A 20090-nucleotide genomic window follows, 5' to 3' on the forward strand; every position below is an offset into this window, starting at 1 on the left:
TGTATGCACATGAACTTGTCAGGTGTTCCCACAGTTACACTAGGACGGGGGTGGGAGAGAACTTCCAGTAGAAAATCAACACCTGTGGGGCAAGAGGTGGATAGGAAAGCCAGGTTGCTCCAGGGGCAGCCTTCCAAGAAGAGATCTGTAGAGTCAGACACACAAGATTCAAACTGCACTTCGAATTCAGACTGGCTTTAGAAGACTTTTGATACCAAGGGGAACTGCCACCTAGGAAGAGGGAGGGAGTTTGTGATCTTTCCCTGGCTGGGTGTGCAAATAAGCAGAAACCAATGCAGATAGCATGCTTCACCTGACCATTGAGAAAAGGGGGAATTCAGCCCTTTTCTTCCCTCAACTTTTCAATTATATTCAGCTTCGTAAAAAAAAAGAAGTTAGTTTCATGTTTGATCTTTTTTGGAAAAAAAAATATTACAAATAAGTGGATTTTTAAAGATGATTTTTTAAGGTGGCCAATGACTCTGTATGATTCTATAATGGTGGGTGCATATCGTCATTATGCATCTGTCCAATGCCACAGAATGTATAATACCAGAAGTGAACCCTAACATCGACTATGGACCCTGGATGGTAATGATATGTCTGCGTAGGTCCATCCCTTGTAACAAATGCACCCTCTGGTTGGGGATGTTGATAACGGGGAAGGCTGTGCATGTGTGGGTCACGGGGTCTATGGGAAATCTTTGTACCTCCCACTCAATTTTGCTGAGAACCTAAAAGTGCTTAATAAAATTAAGTCTATTAAAAAGTATTGCTCAGGCTTTCATCTTTTTAACACTGGAGAAAGCAAAGCTGCATTTGATTCCATTCAACCTACACTTAGAGCAAAAAGTACTATCACCATTTAAGACCTGTGCAAGGGAAACTTTTGCCAGTGGACCCTGGGATCTCCCCAGAGGCTGCTCTGCTTTCCTGTGAGATGCCTGCTTCAGGCCATTCTAATCTATCCCAGAGATCTAAGAGGACACTGACACCAGCAGAGCAAAACAAGTAGGGGGTGCGGGGGTGGGGGTGGGATGTTAATAAGTCATACCCGTTGGCTTTCTCCGGCCACCATATGGACTTGATTCACCCCCTGAAGATGGGGACCTGCTGCTCCTGTCCTGTAACTGCTGGGAATCTTATGTCTAATAAAGGCTTCATTAACACAAGGGTAATCACGCCTCGGGTTTAATGGCTGGGAGGTCTGGGGGTTTGGTATATTTTATATTAAAATGTTCACATTCTTCCATCTGGGCTTTTTTAAAAACAGGGAAAAATCATGAAAAGGTGCCATTCTCCAACGTTGGGTCTACTTACACCTCCTTCCAAATGAGGTACAATATTGAAGGTATCTTTCACAGAGACGTGAGTATTTGTAATGAACAGGAATAACCTAGTTCAGTGAGATTTTGTTAGTATGGGCTCCATGCCCTTCCCCAAACAATTCTCGACATTGAAAGTGGATTCCAGAGAGATGGGTTGTTCCAAGACACCATTCATACATAGCTGTACCTTAACAAGAGCAGCAGGTGACCTTGAGAGATCCAGATAATATCGAGATGGCCTCAGCGGTGACTTCATTCTTGGTCCCACAGAACACTTCCATTACCTCTGCTAAAGCCTACACTTTGGTTTCCTTGAATGGTTCGCCTCTTAGGTTCAGAAAGAGGATTCTTTCCCATCATCGTCCACTCCCACCTCCTCATTAACCCTTCAACTTGGAAATCAAAGAAAAATTGGCAATCTCAGAAAACGCTCTGTTTGGGCTTTTGTGTGGTACTTACAGGATGGCTAAATTAGCTCAGAGAATTCTTGGCTGGCAATCCTTATTACCAGCTATTGTTAACTCATCAGTAGGCCAAAATTGCATAAACCAAGTTTTCCACTCAATAATTAGCCAATGGTTTCCCTTGGTGGTTTCTTCCATCAACTAATTACAGCCTTCAAAAGAATGATATCATTGCCTGGCTAGAAGAAAAGTTAAGCTAATCAAAACCATTTTCATTGATGAATGACAAGAGAGAAAACGAATTTAAGATAAAGAAATCAGGCTGTCAGACTTGAGAGCCAGTGAATCCGCAGCTCAGAATTCTAAAATGAATCTTGAACATTGCGCTTCCTTGGCTGAGTTGGAGAAATATGGAGTTGGGGATATCAACAACCTAGAAGGAATGTCATATGCGATCCACCCAAACTTCTCAGCTTACAAAAATGAAACACTGAAGTCTGGAGATTAAAATCACTTGCCCAAAGTCTCAGAACAGAATTAAACTAAAACTTTGATCCCTCTGAGATCCTTTGAAGCTGTTAGTGATTAAAGTTCCATATCCTAATCGAATGAAGTGTGGAGAAAGAATAATCTTACACTTATTTGAATATATTCACAACAAGTTTTAAAGCATAATCGTCATTAATGTGCTATAGTTTGCGGAGGTGGCTTTCATTACTGAAAATTTCAAAGAGGCAAACCAGAATTTCTGTGTCTTCATACACTTTATGGGTTCTGTGGAACCCATCACCAGTGCAAATGGACTGTTTGCTTGAGCCATGCAGAATTTACGCTCACTGTCGCTCACTAGTCATTGACAACTCAACGTGGTGACTGTTCTGGAAACCCAGTCTTTCAGCCTCACGTGAGCAGAGCTCTCTGCCAAGACTTGAGGGAAGCATAGCATGATCCAAAAATATATTTCGGTCTTCTAAACCCTGAGTTTTGGGAATTATTTGATACATAGTAAAAATGGTTCCATCTTTCCTTTGTATTTTTATTCTTTGTACATCATTAATAAATCATTCTAATATCATTCAAATATTCTCCTACACTTTATTTTTAAAGTTTTACTGTTTTACTCAATCTAGAATTTACATTTGCTTATGGAATGAGGAAGAATCTAGGTTTATTTTTATTTCAGTAGAAAGCCCAATATTTTATGGGTTAGTCGATTTTTTTTTCCTTGCCGGTTTATAACACCGCCTCCTGCATATACTTCTCAAAAATGCATACGTGGATTTTTTTTCTAGGCTCTTTATCTTATGCTGTTGGCCTGTTAGTTTGTCACCTGATACATACAACTGTCATAATTACCATTTCTTTATAATAAGTTTTCATATCTAGTAAGATGTGTCCCTTTTAATTTTTATTTTTGTTCAAAACTGAGAGTAAATATACTTGACCATGTGATATTTATAAAAATTTCAACATCACCTTGTAAAAAATCATGTTAGAACATTATTTGGAATTGCATTAAATTTATATGTTTATTTTGGGAGAATTTCCATTGAGCCTTTCCTTCTCTGAGAATAAAAAATGATACAGCTCTCTATATCAATTTATTGAATTTACATATTCAATAAACATGAATAAGTTCCACTTACTTAGAATTTTTTGGATTTTTTTGTTCCTATTACCTTATAGTTTTTGTTGCCATATTAATTATATTTTTATTTGCACTTTTAATTATTTGTTGCTGACATACAAGCCTATGGTTGTTTTTGTGTGTACACCTTGTATCTAAAACAATTGCTGAACTGTCTTATTATTTCAAATAATCTGTGAGAAAAGGCAACTTTATTTCTTTCCTCCTTTTTTTAATTGGTCCTTGTGCACTGCCTAGAACCCTAACTTGATGAAGAAGAAGCAGAGATACTAGTTGTCCTTGTCCTTTTCCGGACATTTAAGGAATTGCTTCTTTTTTAAAAAAAATTTTTAATGTTTATTTTTGAGAGAGAGAGAGAGACAGAGCACAAGGGGGGGAAGGGCAGAAAGAGAAAGATACACAGAATCCGAAGCAGGCTCCAGGCTCTGAGCTGTCAGCACAGAGTCCGACCTGGGGCTCGAACTCACGAACTGTGAGATCATGACCTGAGCCGAAATTGAACCCTTAACCGGACTGAACCACCCACACGCCCTTAAGGAAATGCTTTTATGGTTGCACCTTTATGTGTATTTGTTGCAGGTGTTTGTGGTTTGTTTGTTTTTTCTTAACTTCCATCAAATAAGGAAATTTCCTCCCCATCACAGTTGTTGGAAAAGAAGGGGAATCTCCTATAAACATTCAGTTTAACAAAACTTGATTTGCCCAAAGCCATTTTGAATGTCATGGAAACAGTTACTAAAAAACTTCACTGAAGAGGTTCTGCATTTTTGCTTCTTCTAGGTGCCCCATAAGTATCAACCACTCTGAACCAATTCTTACAATAATGACTTGCTTATGCTTTTTCACCTCTTGGAATCAGGATTCCAATTCAGGTGCAGGCCCAGGGATTCAATTTCTCATCAGAATTTGTTTTGCCACATCAAATTCATGACATAAGTGAGCTTCCTTGCCATTTCCCAATCCTATAAAGGGAGTTTATTATTCTCCTTTCTCCAAGACTGCAGAACTTTTAAAGTCTTAGCTTTATGCAAGGACTGCCCATCCAACTCCCTTGTATACAGGAACAAGGAACAGGAACTCTACAGGGGCATTAAGCCCAAACCCATAGTCCTACTATATCACTAGCTCCCCAGGGCTACTTTGCTGCTCCTGTCTTCATTGCCCTGCTGGTCAGCCTTTCTCCACTTCAGACACACTTAAGATGGTTCTCAAACTTTTTGGTTTCAGGAAACGTTTTTACTTGTAAAGTTTATTGACAACTCCAAAGAATTTTATTTAGGTGGATTATGTTACTAATAGTTACTGATTGAAGATTAAAACAAGAAGTTAGGGATGCCTGGGTGGCTCAGTCGGTTAAACATCTGACTCCTGATTTCGGTTCAGGTCATGATCTCGCGGTTCCTGAGATGGAGCCCCACATGGGGCTCTGTGCTGATAGTGTGGAGCTTGCTTGGGATTCTCTCTCTCCCTCTCTCTCTCTCTGCCACTCCCCCACTCGTGCTTTTTCTCTCTCAAAATAAATGAATAAACATAAAAAGTGTAAATGCTTATTTAATAATTCATTTAAAAATACCAATAATCATTCCACTAAATGTGAAGGCAAATAATGTCTGTTTTAATGCTTTCCAAAAGAAACATACTTGTGAAAAGAGTGACATTGCTTTATGTTTTTTCAAATCCCTTTAATGTCTGGCTTAATGAAAAACAGCAGGATTCTCCTTTCTGTTTCTACGTTTAATCCATTGTGATATGTTGTTTTTGTTGAGGCATATGAAGAAAATTCAGCCTCACACAGATAAGCAGTTGGACAAGAGAGGCGTATTTTAGTAACTTTTGCAGATAACTGTGGATATTCTTCTTTGATACTATCCCTAAATTCAAGTGGTAGTTTCTTAAAGATTGGTTGAAGCGTGGAATCCAGAACCATGAGTGAACTTGGTTCCTATAGTTTGTAATAGTTTATTTTTTTTCAATATATGAAATTTATTGTCAAATTGGTTTCCATACAACACCCAGTGCTCATCCCAAAAGGTGCCCTCCTCAATACCCATCACCCACCCTCCCCTCCCTCCCACCCCCCATCAACCCTCAGTGTGTTCTCAGTTTTTAAGAGTCTCTTATGCTTTGGCTCTCTCCCACTGTAACCTCTTTTTTTTTTCCTTCCCCTCCCCCATGGTCTTCTATTAAGTTTCTCAGGATCCACATAAGAGTGAAACCATATGGTATCTGTCTTTCTCTGTATGGCTTATTTCACTTAGCATAACACTCTCCAGTTCCAGCCACGTTGCTACAAAAGGCCATATTTCATTCTTTCTCATTGCCACATAGTACTCCACTGTGTATATAAACCACAATTTTTTTATCCATTCATCAGTTGATGGACACCTAGGCTCTTTCCATAATGTGGCTATTGTTGAGAGTGTTGCTATAAACATTGGGGTACAAGTGCCCCTATGCATCAGCACTCCTGCATCCCTTGGGTAAATTCCTAGCAGTGCTACTGCTGGGTCATAGGGTAGGTCTATTTTTAATTGTTTGAGGAACCTCCACACTGCTTTCCAGAGCGGCTGCACCAGTTTGCATTCCCACCAACAGTGCAAGAGGGTTCCCATTTGTCCACATCCTCTCTAGCATCTATAGTCTCCTGATTTGTTCATTTTGGCCAAAATGACTGGCATGAGGTGATATCTGAGTGTGGTTTTGATTTGTATTTCCCTGATGAGGAGCAACGTTGAGCATCTTTTCATGTGCCTGTTGGCCATCTGGATGTCTTCTTTAGAGAAGTGTCTATTCATGTTTTCTGCCCATTTCTTCACTGGGTTATTTCCTATAGTCTGTAATAGTAAAGGACATAAAGTCTATCTCATGACTGGGTTGTATCTTGCATGCATGATTTTATTTAAGGTTTCAGTTCACTTGGAACCCTCTTGCACTGTTGGTGGGAATGCAAACTGGTGCAGCCACTCTGGAAAACAGTGTGGAGGTTCCTCAAAAAATTAAAAATAGACCTACCCTATGACCCAGCAGTAGCACTGCTAGGAATTTACCCAAGGGATACAGGAGTGCTGATGCATAGGGGTACTTTTACCCCAATGTTTATAGCAACACTCTCAACAATAGCCACATTATGGAAAGAGCCTAGGTGTCCATCAACTGATGAATGGATAAAGAAATTGTGGTTCATATACACAATGGAATACTACGTGGCAATGAGAAAGAATGAAATATGGCCTTTTGTAGCAACGTGGATGGAACTGGAGAGTGTTATGCTAAGTGAAATAAGCCATACAGAGAAAGACAGATACCATATGGTTTCACTCTTATGTGGATCCTGAGAAACTTAACAGAAGACCATGGGGGAGGGGAAGGGGAAGAAAAAGTTACAGAGAGGGAAGGAGGCAAACCATAAGAGACTCTTAAAAACTGAGAATAAACTGAGGGTTGATGGGGGGTGGGAGGGAGGGGGGGTGGGTGATGGGCATAGAGGAGGGCATCTGTTGGATGAGCACTGGGTGTTGTATGGAAACCAATTTGGCAATAAATTTCATATTTAAAAAAATTTTTAAACTCACTGCTAAAAATAAATTAAAAATAGAAAAACACAAGTTGCTGAGAGGTATGTGGGAATTCTTCATACTGTCTTTGCAATTTTTCTGTAAATCTAACATTATGAAAAATACAAGTTTGATTTTAAATTCATTAATGAGTGTGCTTCCATTATGTCTTCTTGAGTTGGAAGTATTGGGGGATGAATTAGTTTAAGCTGGTAGTTTTCTGTTACAAAGAAATTAACTTTATTTAGAAACTTGACTTCCAAACAGCAAAATCATTTGATCACAAAGGAAGATATGAGTCTGGAAGCAGTGTAAAAAATGAATTGAGAAACACTATAAATTAGTAAATATTACACCACTAATAAAATATAAATATTATGTTACTTATATTATATTAGCATGTGTTGTAATGCATTGCTCTCTTATTCTGTGTCAATATCTAAGCTAAATATGCTTTCACAATCACCCTGTGCCTCAGGCACTATGATTTTCTACCCTTTATACAGTGAGTCAGAAACTTCAGTAATTTCTTTGTCAGTGACAGAGCCAGGGCGAGAGACGGTCTCTCTGGATCTAGTGCCCCTGCTTTTATGTCCTTGGCTCTAGTGCTCTTACTGATGTCATTTCCAGAAATGGAATTCAGAGTCATTGAAGCCATTGCAGTGAACAGAGAAATGCTTTCATTGTTATTGGACTTCATCCCTAATTTTCCTGTTGGCTTTATCCGTGAGCCAGCTTTAAGGATGTGACTGTAGATGTTCTGGTTGGGTGTTCGGAGGGTGGTTTAAAACTAAAGTGTCTTATATATTCACTGGGGGAGAAGTCAAAGCATCCAAAAGGAGAAGTCCAGAAATCTAAAGCTGTTCTCAGAGAGAAAAGGGGGAGTCAAGATACCTCCCCTACTGGAAGGGAAATTAAATGAATGGATTTAATACAGTTAGTGTTTACTTTTGCTTACACAATGCCTTAAAAATTTTGGACGTATTTTAGAGATTTTCAAAACATATTCAAAAGTAGAAAGAATAAACACATAAACACACAAACCATAATCGACTAGGTTAAACAATCACCGGTATTTTAACAATCTTGTTTTATCTTCCACCCACATGCTTTTTTGGAAAGATAATTTGGGGTGTTAAAGCAAATCTCATATTTCATATCATTTTGACCATAAATGTTTTGTGTCATTTAAGGTTTTTAAAAAGATAACCATATTACAATGATTCACTTAACAAACCGAACAATTCTTCTTCTAATCATCTAATGCTCAGTTTGGGTTTACATTCCCCTGATTGTCTGAAAAATAACATCATATGGTTAGTTTATTTAAATCTGGATCCAAATAACTTCCATGTACAGCAGTTGGCTGGTGAGTCCTTAGGCTTATCTTCATCTCTAACAGTCTGCAGTCTCCCCATTTTCTTTCTATGCAATGTGCTTGTTAAAATAAACAGGTCATTTCTCCTGTTGCCATTCCTATATTCTAGATTCGGTTCGTTGCTTCTGTGTGGTGTCATTTAGCATGTTCCTCTACTCCCTGTATTTCCTTTAAGCTGATAAGTTGATGAAGAGGTTCGATTGGATGCCAGTTCAATTTTTTGCCTAAGAATACATCCTAGGTGTCCTATTGTAAGTGACATTAGATGACAGGGCTGGGTCTTGGGTTCCAGGTGGCCAGCATCATCCAGCCATTACAGAGTTCCCTACCCACCTTCACCTAAGGGTTTTAGCATGTAGTTTTTAATGGTTGCCAAAGGGCAATTTCTCATGAGGGGCTGAAAAATGATTACCTAATTCTACCAATACTTCTTCTTTTACCAGCTGATATTCTACTAAAATGTCTCTCTGAAACGTAATGTGCACCCTCAAAAAAAGATTGATAGTTAATCCTTTATTTACCAGTTATTCAGAATAATGAGTGGTGCTCTAGAAACTTCCAAAGTGACTTTGTTAATATCATTTGAAATCACATAGTTTCACCTACTTAACATGGTTCAAGCCATTAATGACATCTGTAAACAGCATAGTTAGATTTTCTCTTATTTCTCCGTAAATTCATTAAAGAGATTTTGCCTTTTAGTGGGTAATACAGACCATGTATATTGAGTGACCCAGTTGATAAGTGTTGTCTTTTTTTCTCTCTCTTTGAATTTTGGTTTCCTTTTTCAGTATTTTTCTATATGGATTATATTTTGTTTGCATTTATGTGTTCAGTGTTTTGAGGGTATACTTGACAGACAACTATTGGGATATCTTCTCAGGCCATGATTACTAACCTGAGAATGCTCCTACTTCCAGATGGGTAAGCCCTTGGCCGCCATACTTGTACAATACGACCGTACAGCACCGAACCTAGTTGAGGGAATTAAGGGTAGAAATCAAAGTCTGGGCTGATCAAAATCTCTCTCCCCAGGACTTGGAATTTGCACCTTATTTGTACTGTCAGTTTGGGGTTCTTTCTAGATGTAAGAAAACCTATAAGCCAGAGCTATTTGAATCTTTGCACCATTCCCAGTGGAAATTGGAGAGAAGAAAAGACGAAGCAGAGATTCAAGTATATTTGAAAGTATCTTAGAAGGTAGAAAGGGGGCAAGGGACAAACAGAGGGCAAGGGAGTGGGGAGAGGGAGAGGCTTGCCTGAGCTCCTAGGTTACCTGTGGCTCTTTGGCCCCTGAATGTAATCCTCCATGGCCCTTCTGCACCTCCTACCCAAGATCCTATGAGATGTCTCAGCTGTATTTCAGTGGCACCATCTTGGTGTTGGCTTCTGGCCACGCTACACGTTGAAATCGGCTCTTGTCTCTCAGAGATGACACATGGCAACTTCCATGAGTACTCTTCAGGGCTGCAGGTCACTGATGTGGCGATGGCCTACCGCTCCTGCTCTTGGGCTCTAGGCTCTCCACTGCCCATACCCACTCAACCTTCTCTTTTGAAGTCCCGTCACTCTCCAGAGATGGGGTCAGCCATTTAAACAGGCACCAGCTTGGCTCTTTCCCTTGCAGGGTTGGCCTGCATCTAGTTACAGGAAACTTGTGCTTTTGGTAGATATGGCTCAGTTATTTCCCAACCACAGCCCTCGACTGTCCTGTGCTGCTGGAGGCAGCCCTGCATTCTCCCCAGAGGGGTTTCTTGCAGCTTCTCTCACGAGGCATGAGGTTAAGGGAAGCACCTCTCTCCATGGAGGGACCAGAAATCACAGCATCCTTAAGGGACTCTCTGTACAGAAACCTACTCTGGAATTTCCAACCTCAAACTTTATACAAACATCAGAACGACGTTGAGCTAAGCATCACAAAATTAGTCACTGGCCACCTCCCTTCCCTAAGGTTATGCTTAGATGATCAGCCCTTTGCTTTGGAATGTAGGGGGAAGAAGGCAACACCTGCCCAGGGGCTGCAGATTAAATGAGCAAATGTTCACTTCCACAAGTGTAATATTCACATATGTGTAGTATTTTCTAAGTGTCTTCTGCTCACTTTGAACTAAGGGTCATTATTTATCCAAAATATACTTAGTGAATAGGTTCAGTTGGAAATCTCCCAAAACTCGTAATAATCTGGTATTTAAAGATGGATTCATTCTTTGATTTTCTTTTTCCTCTCACTGACCTGACATTTCTTTAAGGTTGAAACGAATAATGTTTAATACCAACACCTTCTATTTGATTGGTCTTTGCATGGTTTCAGATGAATGATTTCATTTTATTTTATCTTTAGACCAATCCCTTAGGGTTAACCTCCTTACACAGAGTAAAAGACATTGACCTATCACACAGACCCATATGCTCCTTGTTTTATGGTGCTGTTGCTGCTGAAATAAATACACAGATACAGTAACAACAACAATGACATGGAGACCCTTGCCTGAAAAAGATATTTACATTTTTTTTATCTTTATTTATTTTTGAGAGAGAGAAAGACAGAGCTCAAGCAAGGGAGGGGGAGAGAGAGAGGGAGACACAGAATCCAAAGCAGGCTCTAGGCTCTGAGCTGTCAGCACAGAGCCCTACGTGGGACTTGAACTCGTGGACTGCGAGATGGTGACATGAGCTGAAGTCAGACACTTAACCAACTGAGCCACCCAGGTGCCCCTGAGACAGATATTTTAATTACTAGTCACATTTGTATCTGAGCCCAAGTGCTGTGGGTGATGGCAGTCAACAGTGAGGCCGGGAGCTGAATGGATTAAATGACCCTCTTTGTGGCAATGGCTCAGGTTTTCTGGTGAGGTTGGAGTGGGAGTGGGAAGTATTTAAAAATTTTCTTTCTTGAGACCCCAAAACAAAAGCATCTCTATGTTGTTGTTTTTTTAATGTTTATTTATTTTTGAGAGAACTGAGCAGGGGAGGGGCGGGAGGGGTGGGGAGACAAAGGATTCTAAGTGGGCTCTGCGCTCATTGAGCCCAAGGTGGGGGGGATGGAATTCATGAACCCTAGATCATGACCTGAGCTGAAGTCAGATCCTCAACACGCTGAGCCACCCAGGTGCCCCCAAAGCATCTCTATGTTGTAAAGATATCTGATCCCCAGTGCTCTGTAGGCTTGTGAAGTTTTCAAGACCAGACTCAGCTCGAAGCTATGTAAAGAAAATGCAAAATATCAACACGTTGATTTCCCTGCATTTCACACCTGTGCTTCTCCCTACACACCCTCTCCCCCCACCACTTGCTTGAGCAGCAGATTCCCAGCCAGATCCAACTTTGGCCCCACAGAAATGAACATGTTTACAACACCAAATGAGTCAGCTCCTGCTGTAGTTTCCCACCCAAACCCTGTTTTGAGTTAATATTAATCAATGTATTGAAATTGAAATCATCTCTTCTTTGTTTTCTCCCTTGTTCTAAATTACCACTCCAATCTCAAGGCATGGTAAATACATAAACAGTTTATTATGGAATAGATTCCCATCCTTTTTTGCTATACTTTTTCTATTTGCAACTTTTCAGTGCCTCTCTGTTTGGAGAGAGAATTATCTGCCCATTCCCACCCCCATCCAGCTCCTTCCAGCAAACTAATGAAGCTCTAACTTATTCTTTGGTTGGTTGTATAACATTCTGTTTTAGTGGCATTCCAAAGTTTATTCAGCCCTTCCCTTTATTAGTTCATACTATTTGCAAGATTTTTGTCATTATAAACAGATCTGTAATCAGCATATTTGTCTCCTATTGTTTTCAATACTTATGCTTACATTTCTATGGGATATATTTCCAGCAGTCAAATCTGAATCAAGAGTATGTCTATTTTCAACTTTAAGTGATTTCAATAAATTGCTTTTTTGAAAATGTGCTGAAACAATGTACATTTGCAGCTGTACATGTTATCACTTATTGATTGTTATCAATCTGATGGTTATAAATGATACCTGGTTGTTACCTACCTTTGTCATTTCTCTGACTGTGAGGGAGGTGGAGAATATTTTCACGTCTATTGGATGTATTATTTGGGTTTTGGTCTTCTATGAAGTGTCTATTCATAGTGATTGTCTATTTTTAAATTGAATCATTTTTTTCCTGTCCCCACTAATTTGTAATAACATTTTAATTATATTCAAAATCCTTAAGTATATTTAAAGCCTATCCATGACCCATTGTAATCTGGCGAGCCAGCTATTTTTATAAAAATTTTGATTATTTCAAATTTGGTAAGGTAAGTTTTTCCTCTCCCATTTCATCTTTTTAAAAAGAAAGATAGAGGAAATTCTACTGTGCTAATTCAGATGAATTTTAAAATAACATTTTAGAACGGTATCATTCAGATCATTTACACTAATATACAGATCATCAACATCTTTTGATTTTAGGGAAAAGGCCAATTTATTTAGACAAGTCTGTATTCAAGCCTCATGTTCTTATTTAGTTTTCTTTATACCTCTTACTAGAGCTATTTTTACATATTTTATATTTATTGGTTAGTGACTCAAATCCACCCGTTTTTAAAAGTTTGCTTAATTATGCTTTACATTTCAGAGAAATTTTAAAGAAAAAGTTATACATAATTCTGTGCCATGAGGCTTGGAAGGAAACATGACTCAAGAGTTTGGAAAGATGTCAAAAATGTAATCCTTTGAAAACGTAATAAATGATTTCAATGAGGCATCTGTTAGAACAGGGCAACTGACAAGCAGCTTCCAGTGTATTCTCCCTTGATGTCTCCCCAAAACATCCAGAAAGACACAGGAAAGGTTAAAAACAAAATGAAACTGAAAACTGACATGGGCAGTTGACCTAATGTTAGATCCTGACAGCAACCAATTATATGGCAGACGACACAGGATTGAAAAAAAAAAAAAAAAAGACAAGGTTTATCTTATGGAATATCTTGGTTTTATTGATGGAAACCAAACCACCTAAGCAAAGAGAGGGGACGTTTTGTATCTCCTTCACCAAGTATCCCAGGAAGCAAACCCTCAGGGCTTTGTCTGAAAAAGGAAATGGTATCATCATTCTTCCACCTCCAAGATGGTGATTTGGGAGTTGACCAGCATTCTGTCTCCTCTACTGTTTCTTTCTCCATCTCTCTTGTCTTTATTTACTTATTTGAAGACGTAGGGAAAGATTCAACCAAACCACAGGCAACCATTCCTTGTTAACGCTCAGGAACCACTTTGTGAAGGAAGCCAAAGGCCACTATTACTGCCACCCCGTCTCTTACAGTCATCTTTCCGCATTGCAGCAGAGATCGCCCTCCACATGTTGTCGGACAGTGGATGTGGAGGGGTGAGTTCGTGGCACACTCACCTGGCTGTCCTCTCTTGTTTTACTCCTTTATGTATCTGTGCCCCTTTCCTTCCCCGCCACCATTCTTACTCTCTAGGCATCCTTTTTCTAAAGTATAAATCCTTAAATTTTAGATAAAATATATTGCATTTTCCCTATTGTTTAGTCTTCTGGCATTCTAAGAAGGCCTAGTCCAGAAATCTTGAGTGAACTGCTATCAAACACTGCAGAAGCTGTAAAAAATAAAACAACTATTCACAAGGGTTGGACAACAACCATCACAGGACTATAATCCTCGAGAAATGAGAGCACATGAGATGAGCTTCACCCAAACTCAGCTTTCTCTTCCAGTACATTTTCCAAACCATGGCACAGGAAAATGGAGCTCAAGCAGTTCATAAAATTCAACATCATAAAACTCTCAGCAAACTAGGAACAGACAATAACTCTCTAGGGTTGCCTGGGTGGCTCAATGGGTTAAGCGTCTGACTCGTGATTTCTGCTCAGGTCGTGATCTCACAGTTCCTTTGATCAAGCCCTACATCAGGGTCTGTGCTGACAGTGTGGAGCCTGCTTGCGATTCTCTGTCTCCCTCTCTCTCTCTGCCCTTCCCCTCACTTTTAAAAACTAGATAGATAAACATTAAAAAAAGTAATTTCCTAATTTTGATACAGAAAATATATAAAAGTTAAAGATAATGATATAGTCAATGGTGAAAGATTGAACACTTTCTCCTTGATTTCAGGAATGGAACAAGGATGTCCAATATAACCTCCCACATTCAACATTGTATTAGAAATTCTACTCCGTTCAATAAATAAAGAAAAAACAAAATATATAAAAATTGGGAAGTACTACAACAGCCTTTGGTCTTGGATAACTTGACTGCATAGAAAACCCAAAGTAGTCACAAACTGACTATTACAATCAATAAGCGAATTTAACAGAATTTCTGAATTTATTCAGAAATTTTCAGAATTTATTCAGAATTTCTGAATCCAAGATCAGCAGAAAACGATATTAATTCTATATGTTATGAACAATAGTAACAAGCAATTAGAAAATAAATGGCATGTCTAAGAGTATGAAAAATATAAAATATCCAGAAACAAATTTACTGAAAGGTATGTAAGACCTCTACACTGATCACTACAGACCAGTGTTGAAAAGGTAAAGAAAACCTAAACAAATGGTGTAATAGTTAGCTATTTCTGTGTCCAATATTACCACACATTTTTACTTAAAACATTTCTTCTTTCAGTTTCTGTGGATCAGAAGTTCAGACACACTTAGCTAGGTTCTCTAGCTCCAGATCTCACCACATTGCAGTCAAGGTTCTGATGGACAGGATGCTCACCTGGAGATTTTGACTGGAGAAGAATCTACTCCCAGACTAACTCATTTTGTTGGCAGCATTCATTTCCTTGTGGCTGTAGAAGTGTGAGCTTCTTTGTTGGCCGTCTGCTAGATGCTCAGTTCCTAGAAGCTGCCTGCAGGTCCTTGCCATGTGACCCTTTGCAGGAAGTTTAGAAGGTGGTAGTTTGCTTCTTTAAGTGCAGCAGAACAATAGTAAATTTGATAGCAAGGTGGACTCTTGTATAACATAATGTAATCACAGCAGTGACATCCCGTCACCAGTGTCATATTCTCTTGGTTAGAAGCAAATTCTAGGTCCCAAACCACACTCAAAACAAGGAGATTATAGAAAAGAATAAAGCCCAGGATGTGGGATCATGAGAATCACGATGGTGATATATTATGTCCATGGATTGAAAGACTCAATAGTGTTAATATAGGCAATTGTGCTAAAATTGACCTATACATTCAGATCATAACAATCAAAATCCCAGCAGAAAGTTTTTCTTGTACGTTGACAGATTTCTGATCTTAAAATTCTTTTTTTTTTTATTTTTTATGTTTATTTTATTTTTGAGAGAGAGAAACAGAACGCGAGTGGGAGAGGGCCAGAGAGAGAGAGAGATTGAGAGAGAGAGAGAGAGAGAGAGAGAGAGAGACAGGATCCGAAGCAGGCTCCAGGCTCTGAACTGTCAGCACAGAGCCCAGTGTGGGGCTTTAACTCACAGACTGCAAGATCATGACCTGAGCTGAAGTTGGCGCTCAACTGACTGAGCCCCCCCAGGCACCCCTAAAATTCTAAAATAATAGAGAAATGCAGTTTCTAGCAGAGTCAAGGCAATCTTGAAGGAAAAATGTTAGGAGATTTTCACTACCAGATTGCAGGATTTACTGTAAACCTACAGTAATTTAGATAAAATGATATTAGCACAAAGATAGACAAATATGCCGATGGAACAGAATAAATTAGTCCAGAAATGGACTCACACATACACTATCATTTGATTTATAATAAAGGCACCACCACAATTCTCTAGGAAAAGGACTCTGTTCTCAAAAATTAGTGCTGGAGAAACTGCAGGTCCACATAAAGAAGAAAATGATCCTGTTCTTTCAATGGTGCTTCAGAGGCAGTAGGCTGCTTTAGGATGAAGCTGAAATCTCTTTCCCAGCTGCTGGCTGCCAGAAACTCATTGAAATGGACAATAAATGCAAACTTTTCACCTTTTATGGGAAGTGTATGGCCCCAGAAGTTGCTGCCGATGCTGTGGGTAAAGAGTGGAAAGGTTACATGGCCTCAATCAGTGGTGGCAATGACAAACAAGGCTTCCTCATGAAGCAGGGGGTTTTGACCATGGAAGTGTCTGCCTGCTGCTGAGTAAGGGACATTCCTGCTACCGACCAAGGAGGACTGGAGAAAGAAAGCGTAAATCTGTTCGGAGTTGCATTTTGCATGCCAATCTCAGTGTTCTCAACTTGGTCATTGTAAAAAAAAAAAAAAAAAAAAGAAGAGAAGGAAATTCCTGGACTCATTGATACTACTGTGCCTCATCACCTGGGACCCAAAAGAGCTAGGAGAATCTGTGCAAACTTTTCGATCTCTCTAGAGAAGATGATGTCCAGCAGTATGTTGTGAGAAAGCCCCTAAACAAAGATGGTAAGAAACCTAGAACCAAAGTCCCCAAGATTCAACATCTGGTTACTGCACGTGTCCTGCAACACAAACATTGGGGTGTGGCTGTGAAGAAACAGTGTACTAACGAAAATAAGGAAGAGGCTCCAGAATATGCTAAAGTTTTGGCCAAGAGAATGAGAGAGGTCAAAATAACATGCAAGGAAAAGATTGCCAGGAGACAGAGGCTGTCCTCTCTGAAAGCTTCTGCCTTTAAGTCTGAGTCCAGTCAAAAATGAGATTTTCTAAGAGTAACAGATAAATAAGATCAGACATAAAAAAAAGAAAGACAATGATCCTTAATTCCCTACCTCACACCATACTAAAAACTTAATTCATGGTGGCTCGTAGATCGACATCTTCTCAAAGAAAATATAGAATAGTATCTTCATGACTTTGGGAGTAACAAAGATATCATAAACAGAATCCCACAAAAACTGAACATAAAAGAAAAGACAATCGTTCTGACTTTACTGTAATCATGAACTTTTGTTTATTAAAAGATGTCATTAAGAATGTGAATAAGCAGGTGAAAAACTGAGACATATCCCTTAAGATCAGGAACAGAACAAAGATGTCAAGATGTCACTCTCAAAACTTTTATTCAACACAGTGCTGGAAGTCCTAGTCACGACAATCAGGAAAGCACATAGAATTCCATTCAGCAGAAGCATACACAATGAAAGAAAAAGAAAAAAAAAACTTGATCCTATCCCAAAATTGTGGCTACTGATGATAAGTTTAAGTAAAGTGCTAATTCATGGTATGAAAGGAAAACTCTTTTTTTCCCCTAGATCATGAAGATATTTTCTTTTTTTTTCTTTTTTTTTTAGAACACATGTAATTTTTTTAAAAATTTTTTTAACGTTTATTTATTTTTGAGACAGAGAGAGACAGAGCATGAACGGGGGAGGGGCAGAGAGAGAGGGAGACACAGAATCGGAAGCAGGCTCCAGGCTCTGAGCCATCAGCCCAGAGCCCGACGCAGGGCTCGAACTCACGGACCGTGAGATCGTGACCTGAGCTGAAGTCGCAGGCTTAACCGACTGAGCCACCCAGGCGCCCTGAAGATATTTTCTTATAACAACTTCTATTAACAGTTTAGCTTTATCTTTTACCTATAGGTCTGTCACCTATCTGGAGCCTACACATGCATACCATTTTAGGTAAGGATCCAGTTTTATTTTTCTTGGGCTACTGACCCCCTTCCTTGCTCCTTGAAATAATTTTCATCTTCATTATGCATTAATTTACATTTATGCATGGATCTAAATTCCCAGTTCTATTCTATTTGTTTTCAGGTCAATCTTATACTGTTGCCATTACTGTGGCCTGGTGGTAGGCATTCATTGAGGGAGAGCAATTTCCCCTTCTCAAAGTTAACTTAGTTATTCATAGACCTTATCCTTCAACAGACATTTAGAACAAATCAGGTTCGTTATAAAACCGCCAAACCAGAATTTTGACCGGGATTGAATTGAATCGTGTTATTTCAACTCCTATATTTTTTATATTTTACATTTCATCTGGTTCTTTTTGATGACTTTTTCCTGCTTCAGATTAATAATATCCCCCTTCCCAGATGCCCTGGAGGTATTGTTATGCTTCCTTTCAATTCACTGTTCATCTGATCTAAAGATTCTTCTTTTTGCAGTATGTTTTCTTTGTACTCATTGATATATTTTTAAATAGTTATGTTCTCTCATGTGTCCTTTTGGCCTGCGACTTTAAGTCTCCCTGGGAACAGCAGCTACCTTATCCTGTAACGTGCATACAGGAAAGGTCAAAACACACACTCCAGTTCTCATCCTACTAAACAGTTTAGGGGAGGCAAGGGGATGAACCTAAGAGCTCCACTGTTCATCTCTTCGCTGCTACTCCACCAGTCAACTCTCGGACCGCAAAGCCATCTACAAATTCATCCAAAGAAACAGAAATCCACCAGCTCTAGGATTTGGGAAGGGAACGGGGAGGGCCGGATGTCAAAGGCCTGGACTCGTTGCCTCATCTAGTTGCCTCATCTCTGCAGAGCTTTTATGAAGTTGATACTTCCCTACCCATGTGGGGTACCCTACAGAGATAGGACTTGCCAATTTCCTCCAGTTGAATGGGACAGGCCGCAGAAGAACATAAAATGCTCTTGATGTCCTATATCTTGATTGAAATGTGGTTCACATGGGATATATATATTTGTCAAAATTGTTGACCTGTATACATGAGATCTGCGCATCCCACTGTGTAAACAGAATACCTGGGAATGACAGGACATCCATTACCATCATCTTTTATTATACTGTTACTGAACATTGATCTGGAAATACTAGTATTAAAATAAGTTGTAAATGAAATCAGGATTATAAATATTAGAAGGAAAGAAGTAATATTGTATTTGTTAGCTCTTACCATATTTCCTCTGGAATCCCCAAAAACTTATTGAAAAAAAAATATTAGAACTATAGAGAGTTTAGTAAGATTGCCAGTTAATCAATAAACCCACGTTGATCTATAACTGGGGTCACAGTTCAAATGCATACAGCGTTTTCACCTAATGAAAATGGATGAAAGGAAATAAATTGTGAGGAATGCAGTACAAATTTTTTATTGTATTGAATTTTGGTTTTAACGAGCAATGTAAACATTTGTTATACTAAAGATTACATTTTAAATTTCAAGTAGAAAAAATATAAATTGAGCAATCAGAACAACTTTATTTCACAAATTTTTCTCACTTGGGGATGCTGATTTCAGCCTGACAAATAGGACACATTTTGTAGTAAGATAGCAATACCAAATTTTATGTTTCCATTGTAATGTGCAGAACAGGATTCAACCTTTGAAGCCTTTAACTGAGAGTAATATTTCTTTTCGTACGGTTTCATATTTCATAAGAGAAAACAGCTGCTCACAAATTTAGGAAATTCCTAACCTAACATAATCTTCGTCTGATGATTTTTCTATTGAGTGCAGTCACACCCCGGATATCCACACAATTCTCATGGAATGATGTAAACACGTGTCACTGTATGTCCTGAGCTCAGAAACTTCCATGTGTAGCTCTTCATTCAGCCTTCTTCTGATAAAGATGAAGTGAGCATTACTGGTTACTTCTCTCAAAATGAGAGGCTGGCATACAGTAGGCTGTGTAGACTATATGGTTCACAGGTTAAGAGCACTGATTCTGCAGCCAGACTGTGTGAATCCTATCCTGGCTCTAACACTCAGGAACTATGACCTGGGGCTAATTTTCCAAACTTTTTGGGCCTCAGTGCATCATCAATAAAGGGATAACAATTATAGTACCTGTATCAGAGGGAAGATTATATTATCAAATACATGCAAGGCTCTTAGAACAATGCCCAGTGCATGACAAGCACATTGTATTAGTTATTATTACGAGCCTGTTTTTGAAT

At 39.1% G+C, this 20090-nt stretch overlaps 1 pseudogene; it reads left to right on the forward strand.

Moving 5' to 3' along the window:
• The first annotated feature begins 519 nt into the window (after window positions 1–519).
• LOC101089756 lies at window positions 520–16919 on the forward strand (annotated as a pseudogene).
• Window positions 16920–20090: the final 3171 nt, after the last annotated feature.

Source organism: Felis catus, chromosome A2 (genome assembly GCF_018350175.1).
Source record: "Felis catus isolate Fca126 chromosome A2, F.catus_Fca126_mat1.0, whole genome shotgun sequence".
NCBI lineage: Eukaryota > Metazoa > Chordata > Mammalia > Carnivora > Felidae > Felis > Felis catus.